Source organism: Xenopus laevis, chromosome 6L (genome assembly GCF_017654675.1).
Source record: "Xenopus laevis strain J_2021 chromosome 6L, Xenopus_laevis_v10.1, whole genome shotgun sequence".
NCBI classification, from domain to species: domain Eukaryota; kingdom Metazoa; phylum Chordata; class Amphibia; order Anura; family Pipidae; genus Xenopus; species Xenopus laevis.
Window position 1 is genome coordinate 97,864,631 of NC_054381.1, and position 6,745 is coordinate 97,871,375.

The window sequence follows — 6,745 nt, forward strand, 5'->3', positions numbered from 1 at the left end:
TTTATATGCAAAATGTATTTCAATAAGTGGGGAGAAGTTATTGTGGAAAGGGTTACTACACAGGACAGGATATGGTTAAAACTTAGCTGCACAAGGGAGATGAAGGCAAATTATAGACTAAAAAAACTGAAGGGAAAGGATAAAGTGAATGTATGTGTGCACTTTGTGGAAAACGTGAGATAACATGATATTGTAATAGAAATGCCTGTGCGGCGGGGACGCCCGCCGCATGCTCCAGCGCCGGTGCCATCTTGCCTCACTAAGGGCGCGCGCGCCTCTGTGTCCCTTAAAGGCGCATGTGCGCTGGCGTGATGACGCCAGCGTGCAATGGCGCCAAATTTAAACTGTATAAATAGGCTGAAAGGGCTTCCTGAGGTTGCCTGCGATAGAATCTTGATTCTGGTGGTTCCTGAAGCCTTGTGCTGTCTTTTCCTGTGAAACTTATATCTGTTATTCTGGTTTTGATCCCTGCCTGTTCCTGACAATTCTGATATCCAAATCCTGACCTTTGCCTGCATCTCGACTACTCTTTCTGCCTGACCCCATCTGTTTGATTACCCGGTTTTTACCCTTGCTGCCTGACAATTCTTGATATCTGCCTGCCTCGACCCAGCCTGTTTGACGATTCCCTTGCCTGCTCCATTTGTACCCAAAAGACTCTACTAACAGCCGTGCCCCTTTGCCAGCCAGAACATCTCACCTTGTTCCCCTCGTTAAGTCCAGGTGGCACCCAAGTAAGCTGAGGGCTCCTCCCGAAGCCCAACGGTGGTCACACTACTGGTGAAGCTGAGCCGAGACCAGGGTACTTGGCAACTGTTCTGGTATTGGGTGCTGGTCTTGACAGATATCTTTTCCTTCCTATAAGTGTAATGGAACACCAAAGGTTTTGTTGAGCAAAATGTTTGTCAATTCATTCTTATGGGAACAGCTTGCAAGTGCTAGCTAATGCAATATTGTATTTACAGGCACAAGCATTTTCTAAAGAAATTAATTGGGTGGGGATGGCAATTTGGAGTGGTTTGGTGTATGTTCACAGCACTGAAAACACTCAAGCGGCAAAATTCTGGGTCCATAAAGAGGGTACACATCAATGACTGTTCCATTAAAAGAGGCTAGTATGTATATATAGGATATATTTCATTCTTTAGGCTAATCAAAAGGCTGAAGAATTTGTTGCAATTTCCCGTTGACTTAAATTGGAAGCTTGTGGTCTAGGACACTACCAGACATGTTCTTCACACTGCTGCTACTTCATCTACTTACCTAAGAGAGCTGCAAAAATTGGAAATTGGCTCGTCTTTTATGCAAAACTGCTTGGCAACTTCCTGCATTAGAAGCTGATTGGTGGTCACATTCTTCCTATTCCAACTGAGTTTGAGTGCATGGGAGCTGTAGTATGATGGGATGTTTACTCAGAGAAAGAAGGATACTACCTCCAGGTGATGGTCCTCTGAAATGCCTGGAATGCAGAAACGGAGTTTCAGTAAACATATTCTATACATGTTATTATATTTTAAGGCTAGAAAGTAGTCTCTGACCCTCACCCCACTCAAGACATAAGCCTTTATGCGCATGATTGACACGTTTCCCAGAAAGCACCAGCGACCCTTTACACGTGGAGAATGTGGAGCTCGGGTGGCACCAAGGAAAAGGCTGGTCAAGATAAGACATATGGAGTTTCACAAGGAAACATGGGCCTTTACTGCATTAGGGCTGCTGTGTATCTGAACTGGTAACGGCACACAGAATTGAATGCAAAAGGGGATATACCCCTATGGATTTATTGTGTCAAACAGCACAACGTTTTGGGGGCAGGCCCCTTCATCAGGTGATATGGCAAGCTAATACAAACAGCCCTTAAATAGCCTATCAGCCCTCCCACCAACAGAAAGGAGATTGATAACTGACTTTTTATCTCTTTACCTTTCAGATAAACTTCTGTGCATGATTATTCTCCAAGGGAAAGGTAATACTCCAGTAGGGAAAGTATAATCTCTTTGTGTGCCTTATACCTTGATTTTTTCGTTTCACTTTTTTGAATTTCGTTTTGCCCTTTTATTAATTTACCATTTTTGGATTATTATTTGGATTGGATTTATGGTTCTAAATGGACAATTGTTTCAAATAATGTTTTTTGAGCAAAAAATTTTTTCTTTTTTGTAAGAACAAAAAAAATGTTTTTTTGAGTAAAGTTTTTTGAAGTTTTTTTTCTGTTGGTGGTAGGGCTGATAGGCTATTTAAGGGCTGTTTGTATTAGCTTGCCATATCACCTGACGAAGGGGCCTGCCCCCGAAACGTTGTGCTGTTTGAAACAATAAATCCATAGGGGTATATCCCCTTTTGCATTCAATTCTGTGTGCCGTTTCCTCAATTTTTCGTTTCCTGTGAACCCAGGGGAGTGCCGTCTCCCTAGAGGACTGAGCACCAGATTATTGCATACGGAAAGGCCAGGGAGTGCATACATATTCTACTTTGATCTGAACTGGTAACATCACCCCTAGCACAAGAAACAGTATTTCTATTCCAACACTTTTTTATCCACAATACATCATTTAAAACCTGCTTACCAGGTGCAAGCTTTAAAATGTATCAGTACTGAGATTAACTGGCCACTGCACAGATTACACTTCAAATTCAGTACTGTCTCTTTAAAAAAAACTTCGACCACCTACTTCGCCCCCTAAAACCTTCGAATCGTTTGATTTTCCCTTTGATCGTTCTATAGTACTAAATGCGGTAAATCCTTCGACTTCGATATTCGAAGTCGAAGGATTTCACTTCGACGGTCGAATAACAAGGGTTAATTAACCCTCGATATCCGACCATTAGTAAATGTGCCCCTAAGAATTAATTTAAAGGTGAAAAACACCTTTAAATGCTGGGGCCAGAAATGGGCTGCCAGATCAATTCTGTGCACCGTATATAACCACGGCAGGGCATACTGGGTGCTAGTAAGGCCTGCTTGTAATTGATCTGGCAAACTCTTATTCTGTTGTTGCTGTCCTCATGCTCTGCAGAGACTCAAAGTTGGGGCCTTTCAGCCTTGCTGCAACCCTCTTCAGTTTTGAGTTTTAGTTCCGTAAGAGTTGATTGGGGAAGGGTTAATCTGAGTGGCAATCATAAAAATTTGTTTTATTTATTTAACCTCTTAGTGACCAATCTGCACTTGGCATTGTTATGTATGTGCTGTTGCCCTTGGCTTGTGTAGCGGATCTATTTGCTAAAACTTATTTTTTCAATAAGCCCCCAAATAAAATGTGCTCTGCTCCACATATTTTATATATTCATTTCATAATCACTGCTGAGTGCTTTTTCTAACCAGGCCAGCACCCTGCAGCTCGACTTATCCTACATGGGTCATATGACTTTCCATTTACGTTAGCAAGATCATATACAACATATTTGGGTATTAAACTACCAAAAAAACATACAGAATTATACTCTCTGAACATTTGCCATACTATAGATAATACACAACAAGAACAAGAATGGGAGACGTTGAACTTAACATTTCTAGGTAGAATTAATTTAATAAAAATGATTGTTTTCCCCAAAATACTATATCAACTGCAGATGTTACCGTACTGCATAAAACCCTCAGATTATAAAAGATTACTCAAAACACTTCGCACCTTTATATGGAAACAAAAAAGACCTAGGATAAGCCTGTTTAAGTTGCAAAAATCTAAAGAGATGGGTGGGGTAAATTTCCCAAACATACGTGAATACAATGAGGCATCACTCTTATGTTTCGCAGGTGATTGGATCTACAATAGAAATGTATATACCTCAACAGAACTTGATCAAGTACTGACAGGAGGCCTGTCTATTTATTTTTTACTCCACTCTCTTGAGGACATTCCTCAAGATATGCATGAACATCCCCTATTCATAGACACATACAAAACTTGGAATACAGTAAGGCACAGATATAAACTCACATCAGGCAAATCCATCTATCTCACATGGATGGGTAACCCAACATTTCGAATGGGGAAAAATAATACAACATTACTGAACTGGCAAAATCAAAACCTGAGATTGATCAAAGATGTTGCTACTGACAAATTCACCATAATTACCAAAGTAAACTTAGCTCAGAAATTCCCATTTCTATCTGAGGACTACCTACTCTCTATTCAAATTCTACGTTTTGCTAAAAAAGCTCTACAACATCTTTCTCAGATCGATAAAAATAACCAATAAATACATTATGGCCCAGAGGCACTACAGTTAAGACTACATCTCAAATCTATCGTACAATTAGGACCAAATTATTAATTGAATCTCCAAATAATTTTATAAGCAAATGGACCTCAGTAATTCCGCAGACAGAAGCTGCTAAGATAATCCAATTTCACACAAAGACTATGCAAACGCTTTCTATTAGTAAATATCATGAAATGTCTCTACAGATACTACATCAATCGTATCTGACACCACTTCGGAGACATCATGTAGGTACTACAAATACAGACAAATGCCTGAAATGCCAACAACCGAGAGCTGACCTCGTTCACTGTCTATGGCTTTAACCTAGTATACAAAGATGATGGGGAGAAGTTCAGGGATATTGGAAATCTCTAACACAAAAAACTGCACCCTTTACATTAACATGGGCAATTTTTGGAATACCCTTCCCACACACAATTAAAACGTACACGTTCGGAGAGACTCTTAGCAGAATGATTAAAGGAATAGTTCAGTGTGAAAGTGAAAACTGTGTAAATAGATAGGCTGTGCAAAATAAAAAATGTTTCTAATATAGTTAGTTAGCCAAAAATGTAATGTATAAAGACTGGAGTGAACAGATGTCTATTAAAACAGCCAGAATCCAACTTCCTGCTTTTCAGCTCTATAACTCTGAGCTAGTCAGTGACTTGAAGGGGGGCCACATGGTACATTTCTGTTCAGTGAGTTTGTAATTGACCCTCAGCATTCAGCTCAGATTCAAAAGCAACAGATATGACCCATGTGGCTCCCCCTCAAGTCTCTGATTGGTTACTGCCTGGTAGCCAGGGTAACCAGTCAGTGTAAACCAAGAGAGCTGAAAAGCAGGAAGTAGAGTCCTGACTGACATGTTATATATCAAGTCACTCCAGCCTTTTTACATTACATTTTTGGCTAACTAACTATATTAGAAACATGTTTTATTTTGCACAGCCTATCTATTTACCCAGTTTTTATTTTTACACTGAACAATTCCTTTAACAGCTGCAACCAGGAAAACTATTTTACATCACTGGCTTTCTTTGTTAATTATTTTCAAACTATGATGTAAGGAAATATTGTTGTTTTAATTAATCCCATATTCAAGCTATCTACATTAACAATTTGACAGGTTTTCAGATAAATCGCTAAGCTTGTATTGACAATGGAATCTTTTGTCTTTGTATAATTTATGTACCTCCAAATTTCCATTTTGTTACTTTATTTGATTTGGAAAAAAAATAAAAACATATGTTAAAAAATATCCACTTATACCCTTAATGGGACTGCACTAGGCAAATCCATAATGGAGACGGAGCTTGGCGTCTTTTTATATAATATACTTGGCTGTAGCAAGCAATGCAGGTCAGTAGCATCAACGGCAAATAAGGTCTTGAGCTTTATTAAAAGGGGCATAGAGTCACTCAAACAGGACATTATTGAAATAGATAGGGTACAGAGAAGGGCAACTAAGCTGGTAAGGTATGGAAAATCTTAGCTATGAGGAAAGACTGGCCAAATTGGGGATGTTCACACTGGAGAAGAGGCGCTAAAATCGATACTGACACAATCCTTTAAAGGACCAGTAACATTAAAAAAATGTTTTAAAAAAATTTGTTAGTACACATCAAAACACCAAAACAAATTATACTTTAAAATCACAAAGCTTTTATTAAGAAATAACTTACAGAAACTGCACTTCCTGTCCTGTACAGAAACGGCGAAAAGGCGACCATCCATCCAGCTGGGCTCGATTTCTCCTCCTGGCTACTCTGCTGACAGCGTGTGAAGAAGCAACTATTCACTGACTCCTCGGCTCTCCTCTCCTTCACTGTGCATGGCTTCCCTCCTCCTCGCTGCTCCCCCCAGCCAGATCCCCTGAACAGAATGATGAATGATCGGCCCACTTGTCACGTCACAGCCGCACAGTACCTTTATTGCTGCGTATTAACGGTGCGCAGGGGGAAGAGGAGACTGGGTTAACACATTGCCAAAGGGATTACAGAGAAAGCTGCTCAGTCCATTGCCCTCACATTTTTATCCTGACCCCTTGTGCCTCTGGCTTGTGGTGAGCTGAAGTTTAGGAAAGGCGAGGGCCTGCTCTCTCAGGCTCTGTGCATTGCAGCATGGACGGAAAGGGTGGTTGAAGCACAATTAGGAAAAGAAAGGGATGTGGCGCCTCAGGACTTTCCCCCTGCGCACCGTTAATACGCAGCAATAAAGGTACTGTGCGGCTGTGAAGTGACAAGCGGGCCGATCATTCATCATTCTGTTCAGGGGATCTGGCTGGGGGGAGTAGCGAGGAGGAGGGAAGCCATGCACAGTGAAGGAGAGGAGAGGCGATGCCTGTCCGTGAATAGTTGCTCCTTCACACGCTGTCAGCAGAGTAGCCAGGAGGAGAAATCGAGCCCAGCAGGATGGATGGTCGCCTTTTCGCCGTTTCTGTACAGGACAGGAAGTGCAGTTTCTGTAAGTTATTTCTTAATAAAAGCTTTGTGATTTTAAAGTATAATTTGTGTTGGTGTTTTTGTTTTGA

The 6,745-nt window shown here is 40.8% G+C and overlaps 1 long non-coding RNA gene across 1 annotated transcript; it reads right to left on the minus strand.

The window, feature by feature from the left end:
- Positions 1–740: 740 nt before the first annotated feature.
- LOC121394871 lies at positions 741–5,937 on the minus strand. Its single transcript, XR_005962054.1, has 3 exons — positions 5,898–5,937; positions 1,264–1,459; positions 741–858 (listed from the first exon to the last, which is right to left on the minus strand). It is a non-coding gene; the product is annotated as an uncharacterized LOC121394871 (long non-coding RNA).
- Between the last annotated feature and the right edge of the window lie 808 nt (positions 5,938–6,745).